At 43.5% G+C, this 16,673-nt stretch overlaps 1 protein-coding gene across 4 annotated transcripts in view; it reads left to right on the forward strand.

Moving 5' to 3' along the window:
* Window positions 1–4,328: 4,328 nt before the first annotated feature.
* Window positions 4,329–16,673, forward strand: part of ZNF713 (zinc finger protein 713) — a 52,742-nt gene continuing 40,397 nt past the window's right edge. For all 4 annotated transcript variants that reach the window (XM_023194619.3, XM_023194617.3, XM_023194620.3 and 1 more), the window contains exon 1: window positions 4,329–4,707. The gene's annotated coding sequence lies outside the window, so the exon portion shown is untranslated. The remainder of the gene's footprint in view (window positions 4,708–16,673) is intronic.

A 16,673-nucleotide genomic window follows, 5' to 3' on the forward strand; every position in this document is an offset into this window, starting at 1 on the left:
GGCTGTTTCCATAGTTTTGCAATTGCGAATTGTGCTGCTATAAACATGTGTGTGCAAGTATCTTTTTTGTATAATGTTTATAGCAGCACAATTCGCAATTGCAAAACTATGGAAACAGCCCAAATATCCATCAATCAATGAGTGGATAAAGAAATTGTGGTGGCTGGGCATAGTAGCTCATGCCTGTAATCCTAGTACTTTGGGAGGCTGAGGCGGGCAGATCATCCGAGGTCAGGAATTCGAAACCAGCCTGGCCAACATGGCAAAAAACCATCTCTACTAAAAATACAAAAATTAGCTGGGTGTGGTGGTGTGTGCCTGTAATCACAGCTACTTGAGAGGCTGAGGCAGGAGAATGTCTTGAACCCAGAAGGCAGAGGTTGCAGAGAGCAGAGATTGCACCACTGCACTCCAGCCTGTGTGACAGAGCAAGACTCCGTTTCAAAAAAAAAAAATGGAATTGTGGTATTTATATACCATTGAATACTATTCAGCCATACAAAGGAATGAAATAATGGCATTCACAGCAACCTGGATGGAATTGGAGACTATTACTCTAAGTGAAGTAACTCAGGAACGGAAAAACCAAACATCGTATATTCTCACTCATAAATGGGAGCTAAGCTATGAGGATGCAAAGGCATAAGAACGATACAGTGGACTTTTGGACTCAAGGGAAAGGGTGAAAGAGGGGTGAAGGATAAAAGACTACAAATTGGGTACAGTGTATACTGCTCGGGTGATGGGTGCACCAAAATCTCACTAAAGAACTTACTCATGTAACCAACCAAACACCACCTGTTCCCCAAAATCCTATGGAAATAAAAAATAAAATAAAATAAAATAAAAACTCAATTACCAAGGCAAAAAAAGGCTGAGTCTCCACCTCGTTATTTTTTAAAATCAGGAGTCACCCTGGTGTTTTAAAAAAAAAAGACCAAAGGCCGGGCACAGTGGCTCAAGCCTGTAATCCCAGCACTTTGGGAGGCGGAGACGGGCGGATCACGAGGTCAGGAGATCGAGACCATCCTGGCTAACACAGTGAAACCCCGTCTCTACTAAAAAATACAAAAAACTAGCTGGGCGACGTGGCGGGCACCTGTAGTCCCAGCTACTCGGGAGGCTGAGGCAGGAGAATGGCGTAAACCCAGGAGGCGGAGCTTGCAGTGAGCTGAGATCCAGCCACCGCACTCCAGCCTGGGCGGCAGAGCGAGACTTCGTCTCAAAAAAAAAAAAAAGACCAAGGCTAGCTCAGTGAGATGCAGCAGAAGTAAGAGAGATTAAGAGCACAGGAAGGACTTGACTGGCTATGGCTGGAGAGGGAGGGGCTCACGTGGAAAACAGGCCCAGGAATGTGGGCAGCCTCTAGAGAAATATGGTTTGGATCTGTGTCCCTGCAAAAATCTCATGTCGAATTGTAACCCCAAGTGTTGGAGATGGGTTTGGTGGGAAGTGATTGGATCATAGGGGTGGTTTCTAATGATTTAGCACCATGTATCTAGTACCATCTTGTGATAGAGTTCTCCTGAGACCGCTTGTAAAAGTGTGTCCCAGCAAAAGCTGTGGGGGCCTTGCTTGTCCCCCAGCCATGCTTAGCAAAAAAAAAAAAAAAAAAAAAAAAAGCATCTTACATGCTCCTGCCATGTAAGATGTGCTTGCTTCCCCTTCACCTTCTACCACGATTGTAAGTTTCCTGAGGCCTCCCCAGCCTTGCCTCCTGTATGGCCTGTGCAATTATGAACCACGAGCCTCTTTTCTTCATAAATTACCTAGTCTCGGGTAGTTCTTTTTTTTTCTTTTTAATAGAGATGGGGTTTCACCATGTTGGTCAGGCTGGTCTCGAACTCCTGACCTCAAGTGATCCATCTGCCTCGGCCTCCCAAAGTTCTAGGATTACAGGCATGAGCCACCACGCCCAGCCTAAGGTAGTTGTTTATAGCAGTATGAGAACAAACTAATACAAGGAGCGAAGATCAGTTATTGGTGGCAGGCAGCAAGGAAAGACTTTAGTCCTACTATGGCAAGGAACTCAATTCTGTCAACAATCCGAATAAGACTGGAAGTAGTTTCGTGCCCAGGGCCTCCAGCATGGAACACTGCCCTGCTGACATTTAATTTGGTCCTTGCGAGACTCAAAACAAAAGACTCAACTGAATAACACCATACCTGAAATTTTGACTTACAGAACTACTAGAGTGTTAATTGTAACCTGCAAGGAACCTGCCAAACCATCCACTCACTTTAGATCCCACCCACAAGCTGAATGCAGGCCAGAGAGTATCACGATAATTTTATGAGGGAGCAACAATCAGAAAACTTAGAAAACTTGAAGTGGAATACAGTCGTCCTTCTGTATCCATGGAGGATTGTTTCCAGGACATCCTTAGATACCAAAATCCTGATATAAAATGGCATCATATTTGCATATAACCTATGCACATCCTCCTATACACCTTAAATCTTCTCTAGATTATTCATAATAACTAACACAATGTAAAAGCTATATAATATATAGCATGTATCCAGTTGGTATACTGCATTGTTTAGGGAATAATCAAAAGAAAAAAAAAGTCTGTAAATGTTCAGTATATATACAACCACCCATTTTTTTTCCAAATATTTTTGCTCTATGGTTGGTTGAATCCACAGATGCAGAACTCACAAGTACACAGGGCAGACTGGATTTCTTACACCTGAATTTCCTACAAAGATTAAAACTGAAAACAAGGATCCAACTAACGTACATTTGTTTGGCTCTTAATGAGTCAACATATGCCACCAATACTGTTCAATTTTTGTTCGTTTATTTAGGAGTCAGTTCAAATTTCAAAGTAACTGAAGAATTTGCTTTTATAAATAGTTTGTGTATAATAGAACAACTTCAGGAAGGAATATTTTCATTTTGTAATTAATTATTTATTTTTTGAGGCAAAGTCTCGCTTTGTCACCCAGACTAGAGTCCTGCCTCAGTCCCCCAGGTAGCTGGGACTACAGGCTCACACCACCACGCCTGGCTAATTTTTGTATTTTTTTGTAGAGATGGGGTTTTGCCATGTTGGCCAGGCTGGTCTTGAACTCCTGAGCTCAAGCAATTTGCCCACCTTAGCCTCCCAAAGTGCTAGGATTACAGGTGTGGGCCACCACACCTGGTCAGGCAAGAATATTTTTAAAGAAGTTAAGAAAACCCTACTAATGTAGTATTAGATTGGTACAAAAGTAATTGTGGTTTTTGCCATTACTTTTAATGCCAAAAACTACAATTGCTTTTATATCAACCTTATATAACCTTATCTTAGTCAGTTTGCAGAAAACAGACCAAGTAATTTATACAGGAAAGAAGTTCATTTTGGCTCATGGCTGTGGAAACTGGGAAGTCCAAGAGCATGGTGACAGCTTCTGGTGAGGGCTTTTATACTGTATCATAACTTGGCAAAAATGTGAAGGGAAAGTGAGCATGCATGCAGAAGAGACTGCAAGAATAAGCTAAGCTCACTTTTATAACAACCTGCTCTCATACGAACTACTTCACTCCTAAGAAAACTAACTCTCTCCATAACACCATTAATCCATTAATGAGTGTTTAACCCAGGACCCAATCACCTGTTAAAGGCCCCACCTCCCAACACTGCAGCATTGGGAATTAAGTTTCCAACATGTGAACTTTGGGGGGAACACATTCAAACCACAGCACAACTCAAGTGGAATTTGCTAAGCAGATACTTTGTGGAAAATATTTGGATCTGCCATAGGCTATTGAACCAGTAATGCCAACAGAGAGCTCCATTTGCTCTCGTTAACTTAGCCATTGTCAGTTTCATGAATTATTGTCAGAAATAGAAGCTAAATATCCTGACTTTCGTACCACACAGCAGTTTGATGGCTTGACAGTGGTAAAGATTTATCTGTTGCCCAGGCTGGAGTGCAATGATGTGATCTCCGCTCACTGCAACCTCCCCCTCCCAGGTTCAAGCGATTCTTCTCCTCAGCCTCCCGAATAGCTGGGATTACAGGCGCCTGTCAACACGCCCAGCTAATATTTGTATGTATATTAGAGACGGGGATTTCACCATGTTGGCCAGGCTGGTCTCGAACCTCAGGTGATCCACCAAACTCAGCCTCCTAAAGTGCTGGGATTACACGCGTGAACCACCGCGTCCGGCCAATATCATCATCATTATATTTTGAGTTTTAACAGTATGAAATTGATGGGCAGGAGGAGTGGTTCCAAGACTGAGAGCAAGGCCTGTGTCGTCACCATGGAGACGGACAGTCCAACGCTTCTGATTGGCAGGGACCAAGGGACGGGTCCTCGGCCCGTCCCCCTCGACCCTCTCCGACCGGAAAATCCTGGGAAGGCTCGAGGGCGCAGTGTCGGCACAGCCCGGATGAAAAGCAGACCCGGGGAAGCTAGTGGGAGTCAGGACCCCGGGCGATGAGGGCGGCGATGAGGGAAGGAGGCTCCGGGCGCCGCCGGCGCATGCGTATTGGGGATCTGAGGCCAGTGCCTTGCGCCGCCATTGCGGGGAGGCTGTCGTCAGAGCTGGCCTGGCGCGCGGGCAGCTGGACCGGCCCCAGGAGCCCAGTCACCGGGCGTCATTGGCTCAGGCGGTGGGGCCCTCAGCACCTTCTCCCGCCCGGGTCCACCCTGGCGGCGGCGGCGGCGGCGTCAGGGGGCGGAGCCCGCCGAAGCGCCCTTTGTCTGCGGAGGTGAGTGCGCGCCGGGAGGAGGCGGAGGTGGGAGGTGGGAGGCGACGGGCGGGGGAGGGGCGGCCGCTGTCCACGCTGTCCCCCTTTCTGTCACCCGCCCCGTGTCCCTTTCGGATTTTTGGTCTTTTATAGGACGGTCTTACCCGTTCCAATATTGTAAACACATTGTCCTCTACTATCTGCGAATGCCTCTGAGGCTGAAAAAAAATCTGCAATTTATTTTTGGGCAAGCGTCCATAGGTGTCATTTTGGGGGAAAGTTTTTCCTCATCTCAGGATTATGCAAACGTTCGCCTTTATTTTCTTCTAATACGTTTAAAGAATTGAAAAAATATTTTCTTTTTCTCCTTTTGATCTGTATTTCATTGAGTATGATATTTGCGGTAAGGGGTTAGTTAGGGATTTACCTTTTTCTCTCATTGCCTTGCCGTTATCCGTTGAGTCACTTTTCCACGGAATTGCGGTGACACTTTTATTACATTTTGCAGGCGTGTGTGTACTCAGATGTGTTTCTGTTTATTTATGTTTTTGTTTTGAGACAGGATCTCACTTTATCACCCAGGCTGCCGTGCAGTGACGCGATCATGGCACACTGCAGCCTCAAACGCCTGGACTCAAGAGCTCCACCTGCCTCAGCCTCCCCAGTAGCTGGGATCACAGGTGCGCACCACCACGCGGGGCTCTTTGTTGTTGTTGTTAGCGACCAGGTCTCACCATGTTTCTCAGGCTGATCTCCGACTCCTGAGCGCAAGTGATCCTCCCAGCTTGGCCTCTCAAAGTGCTGGGATTCCAGGCGTGAGCCACGGCGTTTGGTCAGATGTTTCTAGATTCTTTCACTGCCCTGACAGTTTCTGCACTGAATATATATCCATATATACATACATACATACATTTTTTCATTTAAAATGTTTAGGCCGGTTGCGGTGACTCATGCCTGTAATTGCAGCACTTTGGGAGGCAAAGGCAGGAGGATCACTTGAGCTCATGAGTTCGAGACCAGCCTGGGAAATATGTCAAGAGCCTGTTGCTGCAAAAGGAACTAGAAACATTAACCGGACTTGGTGGTGTGTGCCTGTAGTCCCCAGTTACTCAGGAGGCTGAGGTGGGAAGATGTCTTTGGCCCAGGAGATGAAGGTTGCAGTGAGCCAGCCACTGCACTCCGGCCTGGGCGATAGAACCAGACCTTGTCTCAAAAAAATAAATGTTTTAAGCAAATCCCGCTTAATTATGTCCTTTCATATAATGATTTATTTTTTTAGACGGAGTTTTGCTCCTGTTGCCCAGGCTGGAGTGCAATGATGTGATCTCCGCTCACCACAACCTCTGCCTCCTGGGTTCAAATGATTCTCCTGTCTCAGCTTCCCGATTAGCTGGGATTACAGGCACATGCCACCACACCTAGCTAATTTTTGTATTTTTAGTAGAGACAGAGTTTTATCATATTGGTCAGGCTGATCTCAAACTCCTGACCTCAGGTGATCCGCCCACCTCAGCCTCCAAAGTGCTGGGATTACAGGCTTGAGCCACCGTGCCCGGCCTGATCTATTTCTTTTAACTTAAATTGTGAGGCATTTGAAAGATACAGAAAAGTAAAATAATAATAATAATAATAATAATTTTTTAAAAGGCAGGTTGTAGCACTTAGTAGGTTGTAGCAGTTAGTAGGTTCTAAATAGATAGCTATTTAGTAATGAATGTTGGTTGAAAGTCACTCTGTTGCTGAAAACTTGCACGTGGCTCCCTGCTGCCATCAGGAAAATGTTCTAGTTCCTCAGTGATGCCCTGAAAGCCCTTTATGATCTTGATATTGCATCTGGCTTTGCCTTACACCCTTGCACTTTTTTTTACCCCAAAAAAGCAGTTTGATTTGAGTGCAGATTTGTATGTGAATTTCATTAGAAAAGAGGACTATATAAATCTTTATGAGTTATAGTTCTTGTAATATGTTGGTGTCATTTTCATCTGATTGGAAATTTCAGCTGTGAAGAGCATGCTTTTAATTTTTACCTTAGAGTATGCATCTTGGGTGACTGTTGTAGCCTGCTTAGTCTGCTATACAATACTGCAGACTGAGTGCAAACACAGAAATGTGGTATCTCACAGTTCTAAAGGTGGTAAGTTCAAAATCAAAGTGCGTGCCCTGTTGGTTTCCAGTGAACCTCTCTTCTTGGCTTGCAGAAGGAACTGGCTTTTCTCTGTGTCCTCTTCTGCTGGCCTTTGCACTGTGTGCATGCACTCTTGGTGTCTCTTCGTCTTCTTATGAGGACACTATTGCTATTGGATTAAGACCCCACCTTTATGACCTTATTTAACTTTAATTACAGGCTCACGCCTGTGATCCTAGCACTTTGGGAGGCCAAGGCAGGTGGATCACCTGAGGTCAGGAGTTTGAGACCAACCTGGCCAACATGGTAAAACTCCATCTCTACTAAAAATACAAAAATTAGCAGGGTGTGCAGCACTTTGGGAGGCCGAGGCGGGCGGATCATAAGGTCAGGAGATGGAGACCATGCTGGCTAACATGGTGAAACCCCGTCTCTACAAAAAAAAAAAAAAAAAATTCAGCCAGGCATGGTGGTGGGTACCTGTAGTCCCAAATACTCAGGAGGCTGAGGCAGGAGAGTGGCGTGAACCCAGGAGGCAGAGCTTGCAGTAAGCCGAGATCGCGCCACTGCCCTCCAGCCTGGGCGACAGAGTGAGACTCTGTCTCGGAAAAAAAAAAATTAGCTGGGTGTGGTGGTGGGTGCCTGTAATCCCAGCAACTTGGGAAGCTGAGGCAGGAGAATTGCTTGAACTCACGAGGTGGAGGTTGCAGTTAGCTGAGATCACGCCATTGCACTCCAGTCTGGGCAAGAGAACGAGACTGTGTCTCCAAAAAAAAATGCAACCTTTAAGGACCTATTTCCAAATAAAGTCACATTGGGGGTTAGGACTTCAACATATTAATTTGGGGGAATATATTATATGGAATTAATTATATGGAATATAATTTAGTCCGTAACAGTTACAATATCAAAATGAGTTGAAAATTCTAATCTTCTGTAAGATTAAAACTGCCTCAAATCATTATTACAAGAAAAAAATGTATCCCTTAAGGGAATTCTGTATAAAGATCTAAGAATTGTCCTGGTATCACAGATACACAGGAGAATCAAATATTAAGGAGAGGCTGGATGTGGTGGCTTATGCCTGTAATCCCAGCTACTTGGGAGGCTGAGGCAGGAGAATCGCTTGAACCTGGGAGGTGGAGGTTGCAGTGAGCAGAGATCGCGCCATTGCACTCCAGCCTGGGCAGCAAGAGCGATACTCTGTCTCAAAAACAAAACAAAACAAAAAGAGGAGTTGAAGGGCCCTCACATTTTACTCCATATATTCCCAAGTTTTTTCCCTTGTGAGTTTATATAAAAAATGCGTGAAACTTGAGTTTAAAAAATAATGTGTTTAACTTATATAAAGAATAAAAGAAGAAAACCCTCACGCATGCTTAGGACCTCTACAGAGAGGAAAAACAATTTTTACAATGCAGACCTTTTACAAATTAACTCCTTTTAGAAAGCAGCAAAAATAAAAGACAAATGGTGGAATGGAGACTATATGTGTATGTGTGTTTGACAAGGGAGTCGTTGGTTACTGTCTGTGTTCTTGGGTCCCCAATACCACCCTCTGGTTCAGAGATTTGCTAGAACTCCTAGAATTCAGTAAATACTGTGTTGCATTTATGGTAGAGTGTTAGAGTGAAAGGATGCAGATTAAAAGTCAGCAACATGCTGAGCGTGGTGGCTTACACCTATAATCCCAGCACTTTGGGAGGCCGAAGTGGGTGGATCACCTGAGGTCAGGAGATCAAGACTAGCCTGGTCAACATTGCGAAACCCCATCTCTACTAAAAATACAAAAATTAGCTGGCCATGGTGGCAGGTGCCTGTAATCCCAGCTACTTGGGAGGCTGAGGCACGAGAATCGCTTCAACCCAGGAGGTGGAGCTTGCAGTGAGCTGAGATTCTGCTACTGCACTCCAGCCTGGGCAACAGAGGGAGACTCAATCTCAAAAAAGAAAACAGCAACAGAAAAAAGCACATAGAGCAAGCTCCAAGGTCCAGGAGAGAACAAGTGCAGGCTTCCCATTGTCCTCTCTCTCTGTGGCATTTTACTGATAACCTTTAAATCTCCCAGGAACAGGCCGGGCGCAGTGACTCATGCTTGTAATCCTGGCACTTTGGGAAGCCGAGGCGGGTGGATCGCCTGAGGTCGGGAGTTCGGGACCCGCCTGACCAACATGGAGAAACCCTGTCTCTACTGAAAATGCAACATTAGCCGAGTGTGGTGGCGCATGCCTGTAATCCTAGCTGCTCGGGAGGCTGAGGCAGGAGAATCGCTTGAACCCAGGAGGCATGGGTTGCGGTGAGCCGAGTTCACACCATTGCACTCCAGCCTGGGCAACGAGAGCAAAACTCTGTCTCAAAATAAAAAAAGGAAAGAAAAGAAAAAATCTCCCAGGAACAATGTGTGAGAGATTTGTGTTCGTGCCATACAGAACCAGGGAAGCTCTCTCTAGCTTGGTGTTCAGGGTTTTACTTGGGGGCTGGTGTAGGGGTGATCCCTTTTCTCCCTATCATAAGGGTCATGACAGAAAACCCTGTAACAAAACACAGGTTAACAAGAGAAAAGCATAACAAGTTTATTTGATAATAGTTTTATAACTTCCCCTTTGCCCTCCGAAGGTTTGCTGAAAAGCACTGACATATACGCACACACACAAAAGCAGAATAGGCTGGGCGCGGCGGCTCACACCTGTAATCCCAGCACTTTGGGAGGCTGAGGTGAGCGGACCACCTGAGGTCGGGAGTTTGAGACCAGCCTGATCAACATAGAGAAACCCCATCTCTCCTGAAGATACAAAATTATCTGGGTGTGGTGGCGGTGGCGGGAGCCTATGATCCCAGCTACTTGGAGGCTGAGGCAGTAGAATTGCTTGAACCTGGGAGGTGAGGTTGCGGTGAGCCAAGATCACGCCATTGCACGCCATTCTGGGCAACAAGAGTGACACTGTTTAAAAAAAAAAAAAACAGAGTAATAGGAGACAAGGCATACACGTTTATTTGATTATAGAGTTTTTTTGTTTGTTTGTTTGTTTTTTGAGACGCAGTCTTGCTCTGTCACCCAGGCTGGAGTGCAGTGCCGCGATCTTGGCTCACTACAAGCTCCACCTCCTGGGTTCACGCCATTCTCCTGCCTCAGCCTCCCTAGTAGCTTAGACTACAGGTGCCTGCCACCACGCCCGGCTAATTTTTTGTAGTTTTAGTAGAGGCGGGATTTCACTATGTTAGCCAGGATGGTCTTGATCTCCTGACCTCGTGACCTGCCCGCCTCGGCCTCCCAAAGTGCTGGGATTACAGGTGTGAGCCACTGTGCCCGGACTCTTTGATCATAGTTTTATGTGACATGGAAGCCTTCAGACTGATGACCCAAAGGTACGGGAAAACATAAACATACAGTTTATGTTTAGGTGTGGACGTCCGTGTAGAAATATGATTGGACAAAAAGGGTATGATCTCATACTATAGGTTGCATGGGGAAATGCAGCCAGGCCTGGCTGTTCAGATTCTCCTTGTTCTCTTTGGGAAGTATTCCTTCCTACCCAGTGTGCGGTAGGACCACTCTGGAATGAGGGTCTTATGACCTACAATGAAACAAGGTAGGTCAGATAATTTATTTATAGGCAGTTATGATACAGAAAGCAGGGAATTAGGGTAATATTTTTAGGTTTTATGACTGGCTTTGGAGAAAAAGCATTCCTGTTTTTTGTTGTTGTTGTTGTTTTGTTTTGTTTTTTGTTTGTTTTGAGACTGAGTTTTGCTGGTTGCCAAGGCTGGAGTGCAGTGTCACGATCTCGGCTCACTGCAACCTCCGCCTCCCATGTTCAAGCCATTTTCGTGCCTCAGCCTCCCGAGTAGCTGGGATTACAGGCACCTGCCACCATACCTGGCTAATTTTTGTATTTTTGGTAGAGACAGGGTTTCACCATGTTGGCCAGGCTGGTCTCAAACTCCTGACCTCAAATGATCTGCCCACCTTGGCCTCCCAAATTGCTGAGATTACAGGCATGTGCCACCACGCTTGACCAAGGGTTGTTGTTTCTATGACCTGCCTTGGGGAAGGGGTATTCTAGTTTCTAAGCCTAGTCTTGGGGGAGAATGAGGGGTGACAGAAAGGAGGGCAGGAGAAGGCCAGAGAGAAAGATTGTGCTTTTGAGGCCTTTAATTTGCAGTATCATTTTCTGAGCCCCAACACTAGTCATATAGGCTTGGCTGACCACCCTCGTGGCTGATCTTCACTCTCCAGCCCTTTCAGAGGAGGAGCTACCACACGGCCTGCGGTTCTCAACATAACGGGGTCCGTTTGTTAGCATTAACATTTGGACATGTCCCATGGCCTCAGGCAAACAAAGACACCCTTAACTGGTAGGATATTCCAGGGCTTTAGAGGTTGTCTCACAAGGAGGCAGGCCAGGGTACCTTTCCTTGAAGTGTTCAGGTTTTGGACCATCCAGTTCTGCTGAGTTAATCCCCTGACTTCATGCTATCTTCTGTCTAAAGACCTCTTGCAAATCAGTAAGAAAAAGACAATAGTGGAAAAATGGACAAATGACACGAAAGGGTAATATATTTAAAAAATAAAGCTAAAAATATAAAAATTTCTCTCTCAGTGTAAATATGTTTATGAATTTCAAAAGAACAAAGCCTGACATGGTTAATGGTCTCATATATCAGTGATGAGTATATAAATTGATACAACCTTCCTGGACAGTGCTTTGCCTTTTCTTCGACCTTACAATGACACTTTTCCTAAGGAACTAATCAGGCAAAATCATTCAAAAACTGTATGTCTAACAAGTGTTTGCTATTGTCTATAAAAGCAAGCAAGCAAGAAAACAACCTAAAGGTCTATTAATAATGAAATAAATTTTGGTTATTCCATGCAAAGGAATATATTATGAATCTATTAAGAAAATGAATGTTTTGACTTTTGTTTTCTGTCATGAAGTGAGATCCACAATATTGTCAATTAAAATGTAGATTTCTAAAAAGAAAATTATACATTTAATAATATATGCATGTGTATCCTTGTGTGTGTATACATGGAAAAAGCCTGAAAGGATAAATCCCAAAAATAAGGTAACTGGTTATCTCTAGGTGATATTATAGGTGATTTCCATTTTTTTATATTTACTAAAATTTGTGTTTTAATATTTCCCAAAAAGTAAAATGAGGGTATTTCCATGATAGAGAGGGGTATAGGAAAGATCACTCTGGCTGCAGTATGAAGAAAAGGTTAGACTAAAGTCAAGGAGACAAGTTAGATGGGAATGGCAGTAATCAAAGTGAGAGATGATGGTGGCTGAACCAACGTACTAGACATGAAGATTAAGACCAGAAACATTCACGAGATACTGAAGGGAATACATATACCAGAATGTGACATTGATTAGATAGAGAGCCTAAGGAAGAACGAGGGAGCTCAGGATGCCATTCAGGTTTCAGGCTTGGTGTTGCTATTCACTGAAATGGGGAATATGATAGAAGAGTTAGAATTAAGATATATCTCTCTATCTACTGCTTATTATGTGGTGTTATCTTTTTTTTTTTTTTTTTTTTTGAGACAGTTTTGCTCTTATTGCCCAGGCTAGAGTGCATTGGCATGGCCTCAGCTCACTGTAACCTCCACCTACTGGGTTCAAGCAATTCTCCTGCCTCAGCCTTCTGAGTAGCTGGGATTACAGGCATACACCACCATGCCTGGCTAATTTTGTATTTTTAGTAGAGATGGGGTTTCTCCATGTTGGTGAGGCTGGTCTCGAACTCCCGACCTCAGGTGATCCACCTGCCTTGGTCTCCCAAAGTGCTGAGATTACAGGTGTGAGCCATTGCGCCTGGCCTGTGCTGTTATATTCTAAATATTTACACATTTTCGCTCTTCCTTAATCCTCACAACAAACCCACGGGTAGATACTATTATTCCTAGTTTTATAGATGACGAAATGGAAGGCTGGAGAGGTTGAGTAATTTACCCAACCAGACTCATACAGCTAAAGTCATGGAGCTGGGAATCAAACCCATTTGGTTTGGTGTGGAGTCACCATTCTGACCTGCCTTACTGCATGGCACATTAATGGCAAGAGACTTGAGAGAGAATGAGTTTTGGATATGTTAGGCTTGAGAAATATGAGGGACATCTACCTGGGGTTGTCCAGGAGGGTGGTTACATTTGTATGTTTTTCTGTAGCTCAGAAAGGATGAGCAGTGAAACCAAGGCAATGAGAGAAACCACCTGAGAATAAATACAATAAAAAATAGAGGAGACTATTAAACACTAATAAATTGGACCTAACTACATTACAAAGGAAGGATGTAACCACACTGAAAGAGGTGAGGAAGAAAAGAACTAGCCTTAAATAACTTTAGGAAACAGTATCTTAACTGGGTACTGTAAGGCTAAAGATGAAAAGAATTCCACATAAATGCTGTAATCAAGTCAGTAATTGTGTTTCTCACAAGGGTATGAGTTAGCAACTCTATTATAAAACTATGTTATATGTATATCACAATTGAACAAATAAGTAGATAATGAGAGCCACCAATTTTTTACTGTTGAAGAAGGAAGTTACCAGTAAGGAAAAAGGGAAGACTAAAGTGAACCTTGTGGTTTTAGATTGGAATCAGATAACAGTATGAACTCATGGTATTTAATATATATGTATGTGTATATATATACGTATATACACATAAACACACATGTAATCGATGTATGTATATACATGGTTAGTATGTGCGTGTGTGTGTATCTATATATATATATATATTATATATTTCCTAGCTATGTCTGCTAAGAGGGCCTAGAAGCAATGATACCTCAGTAGCAATAAGCACACCTAGCACCCAAATCTTTGTTTCTAAGTCCTCTTCTCCAGTAAAAGGAACCAGGGCACTTTGGAGAAACGGTTGATTCCAGGGCTGGGCAGGAAAAATGCAAGAGCCTGAAACATCTTACATTGCCAGGAAATGAGAAAGTGCTTAAGAAAGGAGAAAGCCTGGTTGAAATACCACAGGAGGCTCGTAATGGCCAAAGCTGGAACAATTTGTGCAATAAAATAAATAATAAAAGTATTTGACTTTTAACGCATAGAATATAATAAATATTCATGAGTCTCTATAGATATAAACAAATAATCTAATAAACAAATGAATAGGGGATAAGAAGCAGCTTTTCCTTATGGAAAAATTCCAATACTAAATTAGTAAGAGGGAAATAGAAGAACACCATTAGGTAAACACCACATTAATAATTGTTGCAGATGAGATGAGATAACACTGATGATGTAATTAATGGGTCTGAGAAGCAAGATATACACATAATCTTTTTTCTTTCTTTTTTTTTTTTTGAGACAGGGTCTCTTTCACTGAGGGTGGAATGCAGTGGTGTGATCATGGCTCGCTAGAGTGCAGTGGCATGATAACAGCTTACTGTAGCCTCCACCTTCCAGGCTCAAGCAACCCTCTCACCTCAGCCTCCCAAATAGCTGGGACTACAGACACTCACCACCAAACCCAGCTATTTTTTTCTTTTTTTTTTCATAATGAAGGTCTCACTATGTTGCCTAGGCTGGTCTCAAACTCCTAGGCTCAAGCCATCCTCCCACTTCCACCTCCCAAAGTGTTAGGATTATAGGCATGAGCTGTCCGTCCTGTAGGTAGCCTTAAAGTATCTTCCCCCAGGATATTTATTAGCAACAAAAGGAAAGATAGTAACTTTTACCATAGAGAAACCTAGTAGACACCACCTTGACCAAGTGATAATGGTAAATATTACCGTTAATGAGACATACTGCCATTAATGAGCCATATTACCATTAATGAGACATATTGATATTGTGAACATGTTGACATTGTAAACATCGTAGACATATTGACATCGTATAGAGTAGATCTTCATGTCCAGTTCCTGCCGCAGAGCTCCTAAAACCCTCATCATTTTCTGAGTGATAGGGATGATAGAAGCATCTTTTGCTATTCATAACCAATGAGATGACTGGTGACTCCAAGTTCCTACGTAGCTTCAGGATGGAGGCTAGTGGCTAAAGGAACCTACCTTGTAATTAGAGGGTTGAACTTTAAGTCCCAACCCCAAACCCCACCCCACCTCTGAGGAGAAGAGAGGGGTTGAAAAATAGAGTTAATCACCAATGGACAATCAACTCAAAATGGATTAAGGACTTAAACAGAAGACCTGAAGCTATAAAACTACCAGAGAGGAAAATGCTTCATGACATTTGTCTAGACACAGATTTCTTGTGGATATGACCAAAAATGCAAAAGTAAACAAATAGGTTTGCGTCAACCTAAAAAGCTTTACACAGCAAAGGAAACAATAAATGAAGAGAAAAACCGAAGATTGGGAGAAAATGTTTGCAAATGATACATCTGATACGGGACTGTATTAGTCTGTTCTCACACTGCTAATAAAGAACTACCTGAGACTGAGTAATTTATGAAGAAAAGAGGTTTAATTGACTCACAGTTCCACAGTCTGTACAGTAAGCATGACTGGGAGGCCGCAGGAAACTTACAAGCATGGCAGAAGGCCAAGTGGAAGCAAGGACCTTCTTCATGTGGCGGGAGGAGAGAGTGCAAAGTGCCACATGCTTTTAAACCATCAGATCTCATGAGAATTCACTCATCACGAGAACAGCAAGAGGGAAATCCACCCTGTGATCCAGTCGCCTTCCAATTCAACATGAGATTTGGGTGGGGGACACAAATCCAAGCCATATCAGGGACTAATATCCAAAATATATAAGGAACTCGATAACGAGAAAACAAGTAACCCAATTTTAAGATGGACAAATGTCCTGAATAGACATTCTCATTCACAGAAAATTAAATTCAAATTTTCCCATTTATTTCTAAAAAACGACAACATACAAATGGCCATCCGAGATATGAAAAAATGCTTATCACTGATCATGATGGAAATGCAGATTAAAACCACAATAAGAGAGCACTTGCCCCTTTTAGAATGGCTTATTATCAAAAAGACAGAAGATAAGTATTGGTGAGAGTGTGGAGAAAAGGGAACACTTATGCACTGTTTGTGGGAATGTAAATTAATACAGCCATCACAGCAAACTACAGGAGTTCCTCAAAAAACAAAAAATCAGAGGCTGAGATGCAGAATTGCTTGAACCAGGTGGTGGAGGTTGCAGTGAGCCGAGATGGCGCCACTGCACTCCCGCCTGGGTGACAGAGCAAGACTCCATCTCAAAAATAAGAATAAAAATAATCAAACTACCATATGATCCAGCAGTTCCACTTCTGGGTATTTTTTTTTTTTTTTTTTTTTTGAGACAGAGTATCATTCCATCAGCCAGCCTGGAGTGCAGTGGCACGATTTCAGCTCACTGCAACCTCTGCTTCCCAGGTTCAAGTGATTCTTGTGCCTCAGCCTCTCAAGCACCTGAAATTGCAGACATGCACCACACTACACCCAGCCAATTTTTGTGTTTATATTAGGGATAGGGCTTCACCATGTTGGCCAGGCTGGTCTTGAACTCCTGATCTCAGATGATCCACCCACCTCAGCCTCCCAAAGTGCTGGGATTACAGGTGTGAGCCACCACACCAGGACCTGAGTATATATTCAAAGGAATTGAAATGGGTATGCCAAAGAGATATCTGTACTCCTATGTTTACTGCAACATTATTCACTGTAGTCAAGATATGGAAGCAACCTAGATGTCCACTGGATGAATGGATTTAAAAAATGTGGTCACCAGCCGGGCGCAATGGCTCAAGCCTGTAATCCCAGCACTTTGGGAGGCCGAGACAGGCGGATCATGAGGTCAGGAGATCATGACCATCCTGGCTAACCTGGTGAAACCCCGTGTCTACTAAAAAATACAAAAAACTAGCT

This window comes from Piliocolobus tephrosceles, chromosome 8, assembly GCF_002776525.5.
Source record: "Piliocolobus tephrosceles isolate RC106 chromosome 8, ASM277652v3, whole genome shotgun sequence".
NCBI classification, from domain to species: domain Eukaryota; kingdom Metazoa; phylum Chordata; class Mammalia; order Primates; family Cercopithecidae; genus Piliocolobus; species Piliocolobus tephrosceles.